A 16,814-nucleotide genomic window follows, 5' to 3' on the forward strand; every position below is an offset into this window, starting at 1 on the left:
TTTGATCCCTGGGTCAAGAAGATCCCCTGGAGGAGGGCATGGCAACCCACTCCAGTATTCTTGACTGGGAAATCCCAGGGGCAGAGGAACCTGGTGAGCTACAGTCTGTGGGGTCTCAAAGAGTCAGACGCAACTGAATGGACTTAGCATGCATGCACACACGATCATTAGGAAATGAATGTCCCATCTTGAGAGAGTCAATTCCTAGGCAGGTTGATAAGAAATCCTGAGGAGGGGGTTCCTAAGGAGGAGAAAGGGATCTAGAATTCTCAAGGAGGAGGAAAGGACAAACATCTTTTTTTTTTTCCTCTACATTCCTTAGTCACATAAAATGTTTTTTTTCTTTAAGCCTTCCTTTAAAAACTGATGATTACACAACAAACAGCTCAGTTTAAACTCTGTACTAAGGATATGTAACAACGATGTATCCTGCCTGAGAACAGTTTCTCCTTCCTGAAAACCTTCTGGCTAATCCTGTTATCTTAAAATGTAAATTATGGGAGTGGGTCTAGTAAGATCTTTACAACCTTGAGACAGTCTTTTGACTTACTGTAATAGCTAATTAAAAAAGCATATAACTCCTTGCTAACATTAGCGAGGGGGGCACTCTCCACCCCCTTCTGATGTCTGTGTCAGAAGCGTTCTCTGTCCCTTTTTCACTTTAATAAAACTCTGCTACACAAAAGATCAAGCCTGGTCCCTGGTCCCAAAGCTAAATCTTCTTCGGAGATCACAGATCTGACATCGTTCACTGTAAACTATCAATCTGCCTAAGGAGAGGTCAAAACTAAAATGACAGTTGAAGTGGAGAAGAAGACTGGGATTTGAATCTCTTTAGGAAGTGAAATTATCAGGACCTGGTATTAGGAGTGGATTGTGTCACTAACTCAAAAATGAGTTCAGAGGGTCAAGGTGTGTTGAGTGTTATGTTGTTGTTTAGTCGCTAAGTCGTGTCTTGACTCTTTTATCATCCCATGGACTATAACCCGCCAGGCTCTCCATCCATGGGATTCTCCAGGCAAGAATACTGGAGTGGGTTGCCATTTCCCTCTCCAGGGGAACTTCCTGACCCAGTGATTGAACCTGCATCTCCTGCACTGCAGGTGGATTCTTTACCACTGAGCCTCCAGGGAAGCCCATTGAGTTAATAGATGCTTTCAACTTTGAACATTGTTGACTTGGCATGGGAGTGGTCTTGCAAGCAGTTGGATATGTGATGGCCACATTTGAGGAGATGTCCTGGCAAGACATAAATTTTGCACTTGCCATTATATGGTGATGGTAAAGCTATGAGTCAGTGAGATAATTAAGAGAACACGTAGAAACCAGTAGACCACTAAGTGTAACATAGGCCGAATACAGTATGCCTGGTGAGAGTTACAAACATGGCATTAACAAAAGCCCAGCAAAGGTCAAGATAAAAAATGTTTTCTTGAGGGTAAATGGGATAAAGAAGAGTTTAAAGGTAGGCCTATATGATAGACCTTTGAGGGTGAGAATTTTAATAATGGAATAAAGAACTATAAAAAATAGCCTTAGTTACTTGGTTCCGAGTTTGTTTTTTGGTTCATTTGGCTATTGTTAAACACGATAAAAGTTGACAAATTTATTCATGAAACCAGAGTTGGGATGAGAAGACCTTTGGGCATCCATTTGTTTAAGTGGATGGTGCATATTTTCATAGTTTTTGTACACCAGAGAATGGGAAATACTGCCTCTCGCGAAATGTTGAAAGAAAACAATATGAAGCTGAAAGATGCTGTCTAAAAGTTCAGAATAAGATATGCAACATAAACTTAGGCAAGAAAAACACCCCTTTTTGGTATATGAACATTGAGTGAGGTGTCCTAGTACTTTAGAAAACAGTTGATCAGTTACTCAGGACAGTGACCTGCTCAGTTCTGAGAATGTTGCTTCTACCTATCAATTTCAGTTCAGCCTAGAAAAATGCGTGCTTGTGTGTGTGCTCAGCCACTTCAGTCATGTCCAACTCTTTGTGACCCCATGGACTGTAGCCCACCAGTCTCCTCTGTCCGAGGGGTTTTCCAGGCAAGAATACTGGAGCAGGTTGCAATTTCCTGCTCCAGGGATTCTTCCCAACCCAAAGACTGAACCCATGTCTCTTGCATCTCCTGCATTGGCAGGCGGATACATCACCATTAGTGCCCTTGGTTCGTGGTAAATTGTTTCCTTAAACAATTAAAGTAGCAACATCAATGATCATTGATCACAGCACCATAACAAATATAATAACGCTGAAAAAGTTTGAAAGATTGCAAGAAATACCAAAATGTGACACAGAGACGTGAAGTGAGCAGATGCTGTTGGAAGTGTGGAGCCAAGAGGCTTGTTTGACACAGTTGCCACAAACCTTCAATTTGGAGACTACGCAGTATCTGTGAAACACAATGAAGGCAAGGTATGTGTGGATTGGGAGTCATGGAGATACCATTTCTGTTTTCTGAGGGATGCTTCTGTTCTCAGAGGGTTGCTTGAAGTATAGCATGGACAAAAATCAGTTGCCTTCTTATAGTCCAAAAGAAGGTACTAGAATAGCAGTGGTCAAATGTTCCTTTGTCCCTCTCTCCAGCTACCTACAATTTCGACATTCCTAAAAGAGGTGGTGAGCAGTTCCCTTTGAAGACTTCCTCCTTTTTGCTTTCTTGTCTTTCCAATAGGATAAAACCATTCATTGACTCTTGAACGTGAGAGACATACTCTTTCTATAAAAGATATTTACAGTTTCTCATGTTTCCAGAAAGCCCTGTCTGCATTTGTTTGAGTGTGGCTTTCAGATATATGTTGGGGCATAATAGTTTGAAATTGAGTTAAAATATAAATGAAATGGCCTTGTGGCATCTCTATTGATTGGGCTCTTTTTTATTTGGCAGTAAGCTTTCTCATCATGTTCGTTATTTTCCACAGGACTCCATGAGCTGGTTTGGCTCTGGAATCCCCACAGAGATGGGCTGGGAGCCCCAGTTGGGTGGCCAGGACAGTGTGTCCATAGGACCCGGACTTGCACACTTCAGACTGATAATTCTTACGCAACGAGTAATAAGAATTTCAAAAGACAGGTTTGTCAGCCCCCTACTTTCGAATCAACTCTGCCAAGAACTTACAGAGTTCATACAACTTACAGAACATACAGAATGTTCTTTTATAATGATCAGTTTTCATTCGGAAATAACTTAATTAATCCAGACTCAAAAAACCCCACCATTCCCATCAAAATCCTTTTCAAAGCCCCCATCACTTTCCAGCTCTGTTTCTTTGGTCATTTCCTCCTCATTGTCTTCTGCTGCTTCTGCCAGCATTCCAGCTTATTTTAACTACATAAATATAAAAACCACGACGCCAAAATTATAGTTGGAGTGTCATTTTGCACTATTTAAGAACTGCATTGTCATATGTAATTTGCAGTAAACTTGAACTCAAAATGAAATTAAAAAAAAAAACCACACAGCTTTCTTTTTGACTGTAGCGTTTAGAAATGAGACTCTTTGACACAAACTGGATTGAAATTGCTTTCTTAAAAGAATACTTTATGGCCCTATGATGGGATGTATTATAATTTGATTTGATTGCTCCCCTTTCTGTTTTTTCTCCCTAGGTTTATCTCCCCCCTAGATATGGGATGGGCTTGATGGCAAGCTTATTTCAGGACAGTTTGGTTTTTTACTTTAGGCAAATGGTGTCTTGAAACAGTATCTATCATTCTGGTCTTCAGAGTGTTCTTGGGACTTTGGAATGTAGAAGAATGTTTATACCTTGAGATTGCTAGTCACCCAGTGTGGTTCCTCTATCAGGAAACAATCTTTAATTGATTGCCCTTTGCTTATTATTGGGAGAAGGCAATGGCACCCCCACTCCAGTACTCTTGCCTGGAAAATCGCACGGACCCAGGAGCCTGGTGGCCTGCAGTCCATGGGGTCACTAAGAGTCGGACATGACTGAGCAACTTCACTTTCACTTTTCACTTTCATGCACTGGAGAAGGAAATGGCAACCCACTCCAGTGTTCTTGCCTGGAGAATCCCAGGGACGGGGGAGCCTGGTGGGCTGCCGTCCATGGGGTCGCACAGAGTTGGACATGACTGAAGCGACTTAGCAGCAGCAGCTCTACAATATCAAGATATAGTAAGATATGGAGACGACTTTACAGAACCTTCCCCCATAGGCATTTTTCTCATTTTGTCACCTGTGAGTTAATACCATTCCAGTTTCCAGATGAGAATTGTTCCCTGGCAAAATATAGAAGTGATATTTTTAACTCTTTGTGCACAAAACCTTTATATTCAAATAAGCAAAGAATCCTTCATCAGTGTTTCTATTTCCTAGGTCCAAACTCAGTTTACTTCCCCATGGTTGGATGCCTTTGACTTGTATATTTCCCAAAGACAACCAAAATAATGTGATTTCACAGTGCAGTTTTATGGGAGCCTCATTTGGTGCCACAGTAATTCTTTTTGAAATAGGGTTCTCCTCTGGGTGGGGAGGTTGCAGGTGATGTAGTACAAGTGGGATGGAGGATCATGATTTACTGTTCTTGAGTTTATACTCAAGAATGGGCCACTTACTGCAGTTTATAAATAGGAAGATGCATAGATATGTGTTGCTCTGATTCAGTCTGGATGATACAGTCTGGATGGATTAAGGACAGACAAACATACAGATAGATATTTAATGTTCACTTTTTCCTTTGCTGCCTCCATTTGGAGGGAATCCAAAGAGGTCACCTCATTTAATCCTGGCAGTAGACTTTACCATTTTTATCAAATACTCCTCATTAAGCAGTATATATTTATAATGGTGTGCTAGGTACTATATTCAGAGTATGCTAAACAGGGTTTATTCGTGGCCTTGGCAATTCATCTGCTGAATTGGCTAAATTTGTACTGTACTTTCTTTGAAAAACAAGCTCTCCGGAGGGAAGCTGCTCAGAATTTCCTGGATTTAATGACTGTCAATGGCAGGAGGCCTTCCAAGGCAGTGATCATACAAGCCCATGTTTACTGAGACCTCACCGTGGCCCCGCATAGTATTATGAGACATACATACTTATAACACAGTTCTGGTTGCCTCTGGGGAATACACCACACGTGTCGTTTCTCTTCCTCAACATTCCTGGGGAGAGTGTCTGTTAACCTCATTTTACAGGGAAAGAAGCAGGGGCTTTGACGAGCAAAGGAACATGCCATTCTTGAGTCTTCATTTCGTCTCCAATCCCCTGAGTTAGCTGTTATATTTTATGATCTGCAATCGTGACTATAATCTGTTACCCTGGTAGGAATAATAAAATACAGAGACATGACAATGGCTTAATCAAGAACTGATGAGGAGCCAAAGCCTCCAATCACCTTAAGAAATGCTGCTCCCAGGAAAGTAAAAGTGCTATTCCAAGTCCCGGTCCTCCACTGGCTTGTCTGTTTGATTGTTATTAGCCAAGAAGGCATTAAAATATGCAACCATGCTGCTCTTCAGAATGCCTCTGCACTGCTGACTTGGACACTTTTACCCTCGACGAACGCTTGTGGTCCCTTGTCTCATTAGATTAACACCTATATTGAACTGTAGGAGTCACTTAGCAACCCACCGGTCTCATTTATCCTAGTCACTTAGGAGTGTGTCTGCTGTTTGCTTCTGCACAAAATACCTCTCTGTATTTTGTTTCTGTCAGCAGCAGATTTAGTGACTTCAGGAAAAAATGGACTACCACAGGATGGGTTTTCTTATTTGATCCATCCTTCTACTTTTTTTTTTCCTTTCGTTTTTGCTTTTTCTATGACCTTTGTGATGTAAATTTATTAGAAGTATACCTTCTTTGTATTGTCATTTCATCCTGATTTTTATTTTTAATTTACTTTGCCTGCATTTAGAAACGCCATTTTTATTATCGCTGCTCTGTTGGATAATTCAGAGATGCTGTGTGTGTTCTAATATTGCCCTATGACCTTTATGGCTCATTTAATGAGGATTTAAAAAAATTATTATTACTCTTACTGCATTCATTACCAGCTAGCAGTCATCAGCTTTCTGCATACAATATTTTTTCTTTGAATACCCTCTATTTCCCCTCTGTGAGGAATTTATTCTCCCCCTGGTGCGTGGAGACAAATTATGTTCATAACAGCCATTAATGGTAATGGGGAGAGTGTGTAAATCTTTGATGCATTGAAAACCAGATGGTACCCCGGTGGGTCTTTTTCTCCATCCTACCTTGCCAGAGTTTGTTTGGCTGCATGTGCCATAGGTTGTTTCAAGTGCCTGACCTCCTATTTTCCGCTTTGTTGTATGTACACAGTATATACGCAATGTGCACACTCACAGGTGTGCTCTTGGAAAATTGAGATGAATGAGATGAACTAAGTTCTCATGTTTGATTTTCATTTTTGTAGATAACCCGACTCTAAATCTGAGTCCTGAGTCTCTCTTCTTTGTCTCCACGGCACCCTGGAGTCCCTACATGGCACATCTCATGCTGGGTGAGGGCTGCTCTCTATTTGGCGGGTGTCCCCCAGGAGAGCAGGAATGGCTTTGGCAAGACTCTATGTCTTTGATAGAGGCATGAGTGGTGGGTGCTCAATAAGATTTTACTCCATAAAGAAGTGGATGAATGAGAGACTGACTGAGATAGAGGAGCTGCAAGACCCTGAGCTCACCTCCTGTCGTGGGCACATCAAAATTGCAACTATTTCTAGAACAGCCATAGAAGAAAAAGACCAGAGGGACTTCCCTGGTGGTCCAGTCATTAAGACTCCGCACTTCTAAATACAGAAGGCGCTGGCTCAATCCCTGGTCTGGTGGTGCAGCCACAGAAGACACACAAAAAACAAAGAAAAAGATGAGAACCTACTAGGAAGATCTTCTACAATTAAAGCTATAAGGAAGGAGTGAATGAGTTCATGAATATGAAAGCAAGGGTTCTACTAACCCTACCTGGGCGATATTCTAATACTATTGATAAAATAAGTATCTTGTAAATTGGACTTCCCAGGGGCAGCAGTGGTAAAGAATCCGCCCGCCAGTGCAGGAGACACAAGAGATGTGGCTTTGATCCCTGGGTCAGGAAGATGCCCTGGAGTAGAAAATGGCAACCCACTCCAGTATTTTTGCCTGAAAATTCCATGGACAGAGGAGCCTGGTGGGCTACAGCCCATGGGTCACAGAGAGTTGGACACGACTGAGCTCACATGCACACATCTTGTGAATTACTGGATAAATATTTTTCTTATTTATAATGCATGTGTTATAGAATAGAGAAATGAAAAGAATATAGTACTAGACGTTAAATGATTTGGACTTCATCTTGGTAGTCAATTGGCTATGTGTTTTAGGAAACTTAGAGTCCCTACTCAGTTTTCTCATCTGGAACATGAGTGCTGTGCTGTGCTTAGTTGCTCAGTCATGTTCAACTCACTGGGACCCCATGGACTGTAGCCCGCCAGGCTCCTATGTCCATGGGATAGTTTAGGCAAGAATACTGGAGTGGTTGCCTTGCCCTCTTCCAGGGGAGCTTCCCAACCCAGGGATTGACCCAGGTCTCTCGCATTACAGGCAGTTCTTTACCATCTGAGCCACCAGGGAAGCCCAGGAATACTGGAGTGGGTAGCCTTTCCCTTCTCCTTGGGATCTTCCTAATCAGGAATTGAACCGGGGGTCTCCTGCATTGCAGGTGGATTCTTTACCAGCTGACTTATCAGGGAAGTCTGGAACATTGAATAGTTGCTCTCTTAGAAGGTTGTTGTAAGAATCAAATGAGATCACAGACACACTTTGATTCAACAAACATTTACAGAATTTACTCAGTGCCGGACCCTGTGCTAAGTTCTAAGGATAATAAAACTCCACCACCGTTGTCTTAAAATTCACCGACTGTGAGAGACATTCTTCTCAAAGGCTAAAGTGCACCCAAGTCAAGGAACTGTTTGTTAGCAATGCTGATTCTGGTGCTATTGGTTTGGGGAGCATCCAAGATCCCCCAGAGATGTCAGTGCTGCAGGTTCATAGACCACATCTTGATTAATTAAGGCTTTAGGGAGAGGTTGGCAAACAGGTCTTAATGCAAGGTGGTAAGGACTGTAGTCCTGGCATCCCAAAGTATGGCGGGAGCATAAAGAGGGAGCAGTCACATAGTGCTTGGGACATGGTAGGAGGAAGGCAGAACTTCCAGGGTGAGTCATCTGGATCCTGAGCTGCTGAGTGGGAAAGGCCTTTGGTCAGAGGCTGCATCAAGGATATGGACGCAGGCTGGCTCCAGTGTAGAGAGTAGGAAAGCAGAGGAAGGAGAAGGCAAGAGAGGAATATGGAACGCTTAACTGGGGCCGGGAGGTGAAGGGTTAGTCTCGTTTGCCAGGCTAAGATCTCAGGCTCAATGTTGGAGCCAATGTGCAGTCAAGAGGTTTAGCAGAGCTGTTATGTGATTTGTGTAACACTGCTCTGGAAATAGTCAATTGCTGTATAATTTTAGGTAATTTGCATAACTTAAAGTAGTGCCCTGGAGTATTCCCAGGTAGTAATGAAAAGATTAAGACTGGAGGTGAGAGTTGGATTTTTTAGATTCTACAGTCTTTGGAGACAGCAGGAATTGAATTTTTGCCCCACTACAAGGATTTTGTTTTTCCTGTGGTCATGTATGGATGTGAGAGTTGGACTGTGAAGAAGGCTGAGCACCAAAGAATTGATGCTTTTGAACTGTGGTGTTGGAGAAGACTCTTGAGAGTCCCTTGGACTGCAAGGAGATCCAACCACTCCATTCTAAAGATCAGCCCTAGGATTTCTTTGGAAGGAATGATGCTAAAGCTGAAACTCCAGTACTTTGGCCACCTCATGTGAAGAGCTGACTCATTGGAAAAGATTCTGCTGGGAGGGATTGGGGGCAGGAGGAGAAGGGGACAACAGAGGATAAGATGGCTGGATGGCATCACTGACTTGATGGACGTGAGTCTGAGTGAACTCTGGGAGTTGGTGATGGACAGGGAGGCCTGGCATGCTGCGATTCATGGGGTTGCAAAGAGTCGGACACGACTGAGCCACTGAACTGAACTGAACTGAACAAGGATTTTACTTTCTAGGTAAAGTACGTTGAGAAATATTTATTTGCTTTCTGAATCTTAATTTGCTCATCTGTAGAGTAACCCCACTCCAGTACTCTTGCCTGGAGAATTCCAGGGACGGGGAAGCCTGGTGGGCTGCCGTCTATGGAGTCGCACAGAGTCAGATACAACTGAGGTGACTTAGCAGCAGCAGCAGCAGAGTAAAGATAATAAAGACTATCTCATGGAATAACTGTGATGATGACATATATTTCATTCATCGAACCACCATTTGGGAGGCAAAGTATGCAGTTTGGTGTTGATAGGAGGTGTCTGCTAACTTCTAATTATTAATGATGTCAATTTTGAGCTCACATAAACTCCTGCCTAGGAAATAACCTAGTGGATTTGGACAGCAGCCCTATTGATGGATTGTCAAGTGCCCTTTCTCCTGTGTGGTGTTCTGATGACTTCCTAAACCATCTTAGAAGCTCAGTTGGTCTTGGAGGTGGCAAGAATCATCGGTGGTGTGATTCCACAATGCTCTGAGAGAATTTGGAAGACATTCAGTAAAAGAGTGAGAAGGATTTTCTTAAATGTTGAAAAATAAGAAAGTCAAAGAAACCTTTCTAAGGAAGAGAAGATAGGAGACTGCTCCTGTACCGGCCCAAGGATTTAGTTCAACAAAACATATTTCAGTCTGTTTGAGAAGGTTTTCGTGCCAGAAGCAGATCTCCGTTAGCCGGCTTGGCCTGTGTTCTACAGCATGTAGTGACCATCTCCAGCATTACAACGGTCACGTTCTGCCTCCTCCACTGGACTGGGGCTTCTGGAGGTGGAGATGGAGTTCTTTTTCCTTGATCTCCCACTACCTGGATCAGGAACGCTTTCAGTGACTGTTTTCGTCTTTCACAATTCTTCTGTGGAATGTACTATGCTCTCTAGGAAGGAATGACACTGGAGGAGGTGGGGTGAAGGCTCCTTAGAGCTTAAGGAACTCTGAAGACCTGCAGTGTCTTCTTCAGTTAGTTCAGTTCTGGCTTTCTGCCCTAGTTTGGATATTGCTTTTGAGATCCAAGTGCCCCTCTTGAACCTTGTCTGCATCCACATCTTATTTCCTGTTCATTTAGGCCAATCACATTAGAATAAAGACCTCCTCTCCTTCAAGACTCCCCTTCCCAGAAACCTGACACTGTCCCTGAATCCCGGCCTGGGGGATGGGGCCAGCAGGCTTCCACTGTGCGTGTCAGATATCACTTTCCTAGCGGGACATCTCCCCTGTTCCTGGAGGAGAGGCCCATGGTCTTCAACCTCATCTCTCCCTTGCTGCTAAGTGTTGCTGAGACTTCCAGCACCTGCCTGTTACCATCTCCTTAGATGCTGTGTTTGTCTGATAAAAGTGTATAAGTGTTGCTCAGTTGTGTCTTGACTCTTTGCGACACCATGGACTGTAGCCCTCCAGGCGCCACTGTCCCTGGAACTCTCCTTGGAGTGGGTAGCCATTCCCTTCTTCAGAGGATCTTCTTGACCCAGGGATCAAACCCGGATCTCCCACGTTGCAGGCAAATTCTTTACTCCCTGAGCCACCAGGGAAGGCTGGCCCTTGTCTCGGCACCCAGAGCAGCATCTCTCCAGTGGGGAGCTCTAGTTCTGGGTTCTGGCTCTTCCTAGTCTGTTTTTTTCCACTTAACCTTGAGTGGACCAAGATCTAAGAACAACTGCCTTCAATTAATAGAGACTTTATAGAATGGAATGTTTTATAGAATGTTCCTCATTTTCATTAAGGATTTTTAAAAGGTCAACTTTGCTTTCATACATGCAAAAAGGGTGGCATTTAGAGATCAGAAAACATCATTTAAGAAAATAACAGGTTCTTCCCATCCTAAAATAGGATATCCTGCCTAGTATTGGGGTGAAGGTTAGATCAGGGGTTTCTCTTCTCAGTGGTATTTCTACTAACCAAAGTTATGGTTGGTGGTGGTGGTTTAGTCAATAAGTTATGTCCGACTCTTGTGACCCCATGGACTATAGCCTGCCAGGCTCCTCTGTCCATGGGATTCTTCAGGCAAGAATACTGGAGTGGGTCGCCATTTCCTTCTCCAGGAAGTTATGGTTAGGTAGACCTTGACTTTATTTCATATGCCAGCTTTGTTGTTGTTTGATTGCAAAGTCATGTCCAACTCTTTGACCCCATGAACTGCAGCACACCAGGCTTCCCTGTCCTTCACTGTCTCCTGGAGTTTGCTCAGATTCATGCAACTTTAGCAAAACTTGTGTCAGACTTGTTTTGATGAATAAATTTCTAGTGGGTCTTTTTATGGGGTCATCATCCCATCATCTCATAAACAGAACTTTGAAGCAAGTATTATTGTTGAGAATAAAATATTTCAGCATCATAAAAGAATGTTGAATGATGGGGAAAAAAAGTGTTACATAGCTGAGAGGTAACTTCCAATCATGCATTTTAATGTGGTCTTAAACTTTCTTGGGGATGGTAGAGAAAGGGAAATTAACATTCACTTAGTGTCTCCTGTATTCTAGGCACTGCATGGACAATATCTCGTTCAATCTTTACAATCTTCAGTGAGGCAGGAATTAACTATCTTTGCTTTTCAGTTAGACATAGAGGTTACTTGTTTAAGGCCCCATACATGCATGTGTGTATGCTCAGTCCAGTCTCTTTGTGACCCCATGGACTGTAGCCTGCCAGGCTCTCTGTCCATGGCATTTCCCAAGCATACTGGAGTGGGTTGCCATTTCTTCCTCCAGGGGATCTTCCTGACCCAGGGATCGAACTGATGTTTCCTGTGTCTCCTGCATTACAGGCAGATTCTTTACCACAGAGCCACTGGGGAAATCCCCCTTCACCCACCATAGCTCATCTACAAAGCCTGTGGTTGTTCCACTCTCTGTAAGACCAGTATTTTAATATTTCTTTACAATGGTACCTTGATTAGATCATCTATGTAGGAGAGATTGTTCTTATTAACTGAAATTTCTAACTAATGGAAGGTCATGAAAATACTCTATTTTTCACCTTTGTTAAAAATCTTTCAAAATTATATTGGTGTCTTTTGCTCTTTGTATAATAGGTATATCCTGCATAATTTAGCACAACAATTTTGTATCTCGCCTTGCATTTCCTCACGTTCATTATTGTGAATATCAGTTTCAAAAACTGATATTTAATAAGATCCTTGAAGTTAAGTGTGAAGTTAGTCTCAACCACTCATGTTACATAAGAAGTGGGGACTCAGAGGAATTGAGAAACTTTTCTCAGGGTCACTGTGTTTCTTTTTAGAGGCAAAATGTGCATGTGATTACAGAACTCTCTTCTGAATATAATATATGCCAGAAATAGCCATGGCTTAAGTTCTGATATCAACTTTTTTTCCCCTCTCTTTATAGCAGAATGGAAAAAAAAAGTTTGCATAACAGAGAGCTTTGTTTTTCAAAGTTTTACTGTATTCAGAAATTGTCCTTCACTTATCTTATTCTGCTAAGTATACCAGACAGGCAAGGGTGAGAACAGACAGGTGTGACAGCACCTCTGGGTCCTGACTCTGGTTGAATTTAACATAATCATAGTTGTCAGTTTCCTGAATGGGGTGAAGTAACTAATGCTGTATTGTGATATTTAAATGTAAAATTTTTAAGGAAAGTCAAAAGCTGACTTTCTGCTGTACGTAACTTTTCATGTCTTATGTGGAGCAAAGGTGTTTATTTTACTCACATCTGGATTTGATTCTTGGGCACAAAATTACGTTCTCTCTGGAGAGTTCCTCTCTCCTCTGGTACCCCAGGATCTGTAGAATATTGCATTTAACATAGTAAGCACTGTGCTGGGCATGTGACGGATGCCATGCTGCCAAAGAATGTACAGCCTTCCAGCATTCAACCAAGTATAGATTCACCTGTATGAAAAAATTACCGTAATAGAGGCTCATGAGAGTTGCTCAGGGTAATGAATAGATTACCCAACACACTCATAAGGAGGTGTGAGTGGATGGGAGCGGGTGCATGCCTGTTGCAGAAGAGTGGTCATAGAGTTGTCAGGCATTGAGTCAATTGGTTGGGAGCACAATGGGTAGAGAAGAGGGGAAGAAGATAACACGTGAAAGGCATAGAGATATGGAAAAGCGTAGTCTGCTTGGGCGATCATTCTAGCTTGATGTGACTGAAGAAGTATGGAGAGGTGCTGTAGGGAATGAGTAAAAGGAAAGATTGAATCGAATGACAGAGCATCTTGAATCCCATGCTGAAGAATTTGGAACATTCTATAGGTAACTGAGGGCCATTCAGCCATCTGGGATGGGGAATGATATATCTAGACATGCATTTTAGTAAAATGATGATTTTTAAAATAGTTAATTAACCGATTTGGCTGTGTTGGGTCTAAGTTATGGCACACGGGACCGTCTTTACATCACGTGGGATCTTTCGTTCTAGCACACGGACTCTAGTCGTGGCTCAAGGGCTTAGTTACTCCATGGTATGTGGGATCTTAATTACCTGACCAGGGATCAAACCCACATCTCCTGCATCACAAGGCAGATTCTTAACCACTGGACCACCAGGGAAGTCACCTGTAAGATAATGATTTTGATTTAGTAAGAAAATGTCTCTACTTTAGTGACTAAAGAATGTGTTAAAGAAACAAGAGTGAGGAAAGGAGAGCTTTTAGAAGACTAATGTTTCTACCTTTAGCAGATAGATATGAGACTCACTTCTGTATTGACGTTGCTAGACTAAGGGACTGGAGAAGGCAATGGCACCCCACTCCAGTACTCTTGCCTGGAAAATCCCATGGACAGAGGAGCCTGGTAGGCTGCAGCCCATGGGGTCACTAAGAGTCGGACACAACTGAGCGCCTTCACTTTCACTTTTCACTTTCATGAATTGGAGAAGGAAATGGCAACCCACTCCAGTGTTCTTGCCTGGAGAATCCCAGGGACAGCGGAGCCTGGTGGGCTGCCATCTATGGGGTCGCACAGAGTCAGATACAACTGGGGCGACTTAGCAGCAGTAAACTAAGGGACTAGTGGGAAATTACAGGAGAGGCAGAGGTCAAAGTGGACTGAGTAATCAGGAGTCATAGGACTAGTAGTGGTGATATTGGTAACTTTGAAAACACAAGGACAGGAAAAGAGAATGGTATAGAATGAAATCCAAGGAACAACTTGAAAAGGTAGGCAATTATATCAGTTAGCTTGTACTGTGTAACAAACGGTCCTCGAATTTCATGGCAAAACAACCATATATTAATTATTCTTATGAATTTATGTGTCAGCAGGGTGGTTCATCGGGCTTGGGATGGCCTAGGATAATCTCACCTGCTCTCACACATGTGTCTGCAGCTTCAGAGGGATTGGCTGGTGACTGGTAGAGGGTGGTCTCAGCTGAGATTGCTCTCTCTGTTTCTCATGATCCAGCAGGGTAGCTCAGTCTTGTTCCCATGACAGCAGGGCAGAATTCCAAGGCAATCCTGGCCTCTTGAGATATAGCCTCAGTACCAGCACACTATCAGTTCCACTGCATCTTTTGGTCAAAGCAAGTCATGAGATCAGTCTAACTTCAGTGGATCAAACTGTGAGTTTTCATTTCAAGGAGTATAGTTACAAGGAGGGTTGAAGAATGGGACAGTTATCTTAATCAGCTTTACCATGATTCATGGTTATTAGTGATTATTGAAATAATTTAAAAATTATATTTCATTAATTGTATTCATTTGCTTCCCAGTGAAGATTGTTGTTGTTCCAGTTGCTAAGTCGTGTCTGACTCTTTACGACCCCATGGACTGTAGCCTGCCAGACTCCTCTGTCCATGGGAGTTTCCAGGCAAGAATGCTGGAGTGTGTTGCCATTTCCTTCCCCAGGGAATTTTGCGTCTCATACAAGTCTCCTGTGTTGCAGGCGTATTCTTTACCGCTGAGCCATCGGGGAAGCCCCAATGAAGATTAAAATGAATGATTTTCTAATGTGAGCATAAGAGTGCTGGTGTCTATTTAAATTTCTCACTTTGTTGGAGTCACAGGAATGATTCTGGTTTCCCTTTATTTGGTTGTTGCTGCTTTACATTTCTGCCTTTAACTCCATTCAACAGCATTAATTTTTTTCCCTCTTTTGTTTAAAATTACCCATAGGAAAATAAAATAAAATTACCCATAGGAAAATAATAGTTATACATACAACCAAGCTGGCAAGTGTCAAACCCATTCTCAGTCACCACCTCCCCAAAGAGCCCCCATAAATAATAAGACTTGACTAAACAAGCGATTGTATCCTCATTGTCTCAGGGAATCCTTCATTTCACAGGCCTCACAAACTGCATGGGTTGCCCTGTAAGATGTCACCAGTTGACGAGGTGTGCTTTGTCTCATAATTCTTCTGTATCCTTCTTACTAATGATGTTTTGCTAGCCCCATGCAGAGCCTTTGAATAACTTTCCCAGAAAGGACCACCCACAGGGAAAATATTAAGCCTATCTGGTGGACTTGAATGCATCCCTTATGAAGTGGAATCTTTATGTAAAATAGACACTCGGGGAGCAATTATTATTAATTGCAGGCCCTTTCAACACAGCTTTTGATCCTTCCATGCACCAGTGCGCACCACTGTTGTTCAAGTTGGTGACGGTGGAATAGCCCAAGGATGGTTTCAAAGCCATTAAGAACAAAGGGACTTTTTGCAGAATATTCAGTTTACCAATTACTGTCACAATCATAGCCTTTGAATGTGGCTGTGTGTGTTCCTCTCAGTTAATGGATTCTACTTATAGTAATGCTGGCCCCTGCCTCTGGACAGTCTTCAAGGGTACATGTTTAAGCTGGCCTGGTGACACGGGTTAGATTCCCATGTGTACAACTTATTTTGATCAAAAAACCTTGTGAATGAGAGAATCACATTACTGTTTCAGATTCATGAAGGGAATGCTACGTGGTGCAGAGGGTACTGATTTTCAAAATTTTATGTTCTTGTGAATTTTTTTCTGATGTTTGAATAATTACGCTGTCCAATAAAAAGACCAGGTCAACTGTATTTAGGATATTCACATATAATTAAGGAAGTTAGCCAAGATATTCTGAGTTACTAAGTAGAAGCTTTTAGGTGCAAAGGGCTATCATTATGTCAGTAACTGAAAATTTTAAAATATAGAAGTTTTATGTTTTATCTGTGTCTCAAGCACATTCTTTAATGTGTCGAAACTTGACTTTGGTGAATGGAATGAGGGATCCGCAGGGATTAAAAAGATGCTAGAAGTAGTGTTCAGTTTCTTGAGGTATTATTACTTGCAGTTACATTCATCTTGCTTGTGTGAATTTTCTTGCTGAGTAGTATACCACTGAAGGGATGGATCACACCATGGTATTATATATACTAGTTACAGGATGTAAGAGCCTCTTGATGAAAGTAAAAGAGGGGAGTGAAAAAGCTGGCTTAAAACTCAACATTCAAAAAACTAAAATCATGGTATCCGGTCCCATGACTTCATGGCAAATACTGGGGAAAAAGTGGAAACAGTGACAGATTATATTTTCCTGGGCTCCAAAATCACTGTGGACAGTGACTGCAGCCATGAAATCTTTTAACGCTTCCCCTGGAAGCAAAACTGTAACAAACCTAGACAGCATATTAAACAGCAGAGACATCACTTTGACAACAAAGGTCTGTCTGGTCAAAGCTGTGGTTTTTTCAATAGTCATGTATGGATGTGAGAGTTAAGAAGACTGAGAGCCCATGAATTGATGCTTTTTAATTGTGGTGCTGGAGAAGACTCATGA

At 42.3% G+C, this 16,814-nt stretch overlaps 1 protein-coding gene across 2 annotated transcripts in view; it reads left to right on the forward strand.

The window, feature by feature from the left end:
• The window catches only part of LHFPL6 (LHFPL tetraspan subfamily member 6), a 234,278-nt gene that overhangs the window by 25,216 nt on the left and 192,248 nt on the right, over positions 1-16,814 (forward strand). The window lies entirely within an intron of this gene.

Source organism: Bos grunniens, chromosome 12, assembly GCF_055505025.1.
Source record: "Bos grunniens cultivar Pamir isolate PY7600 chromosome 12, Bosgru_T2T1.0, whole genome shotgun sequence".
Taxonomy (NCBI): Eukaryota; Metazoa; Chordata; class Mammalia; order Artiodactyla; family Bovidae; genus Bos; species Bos grunniens.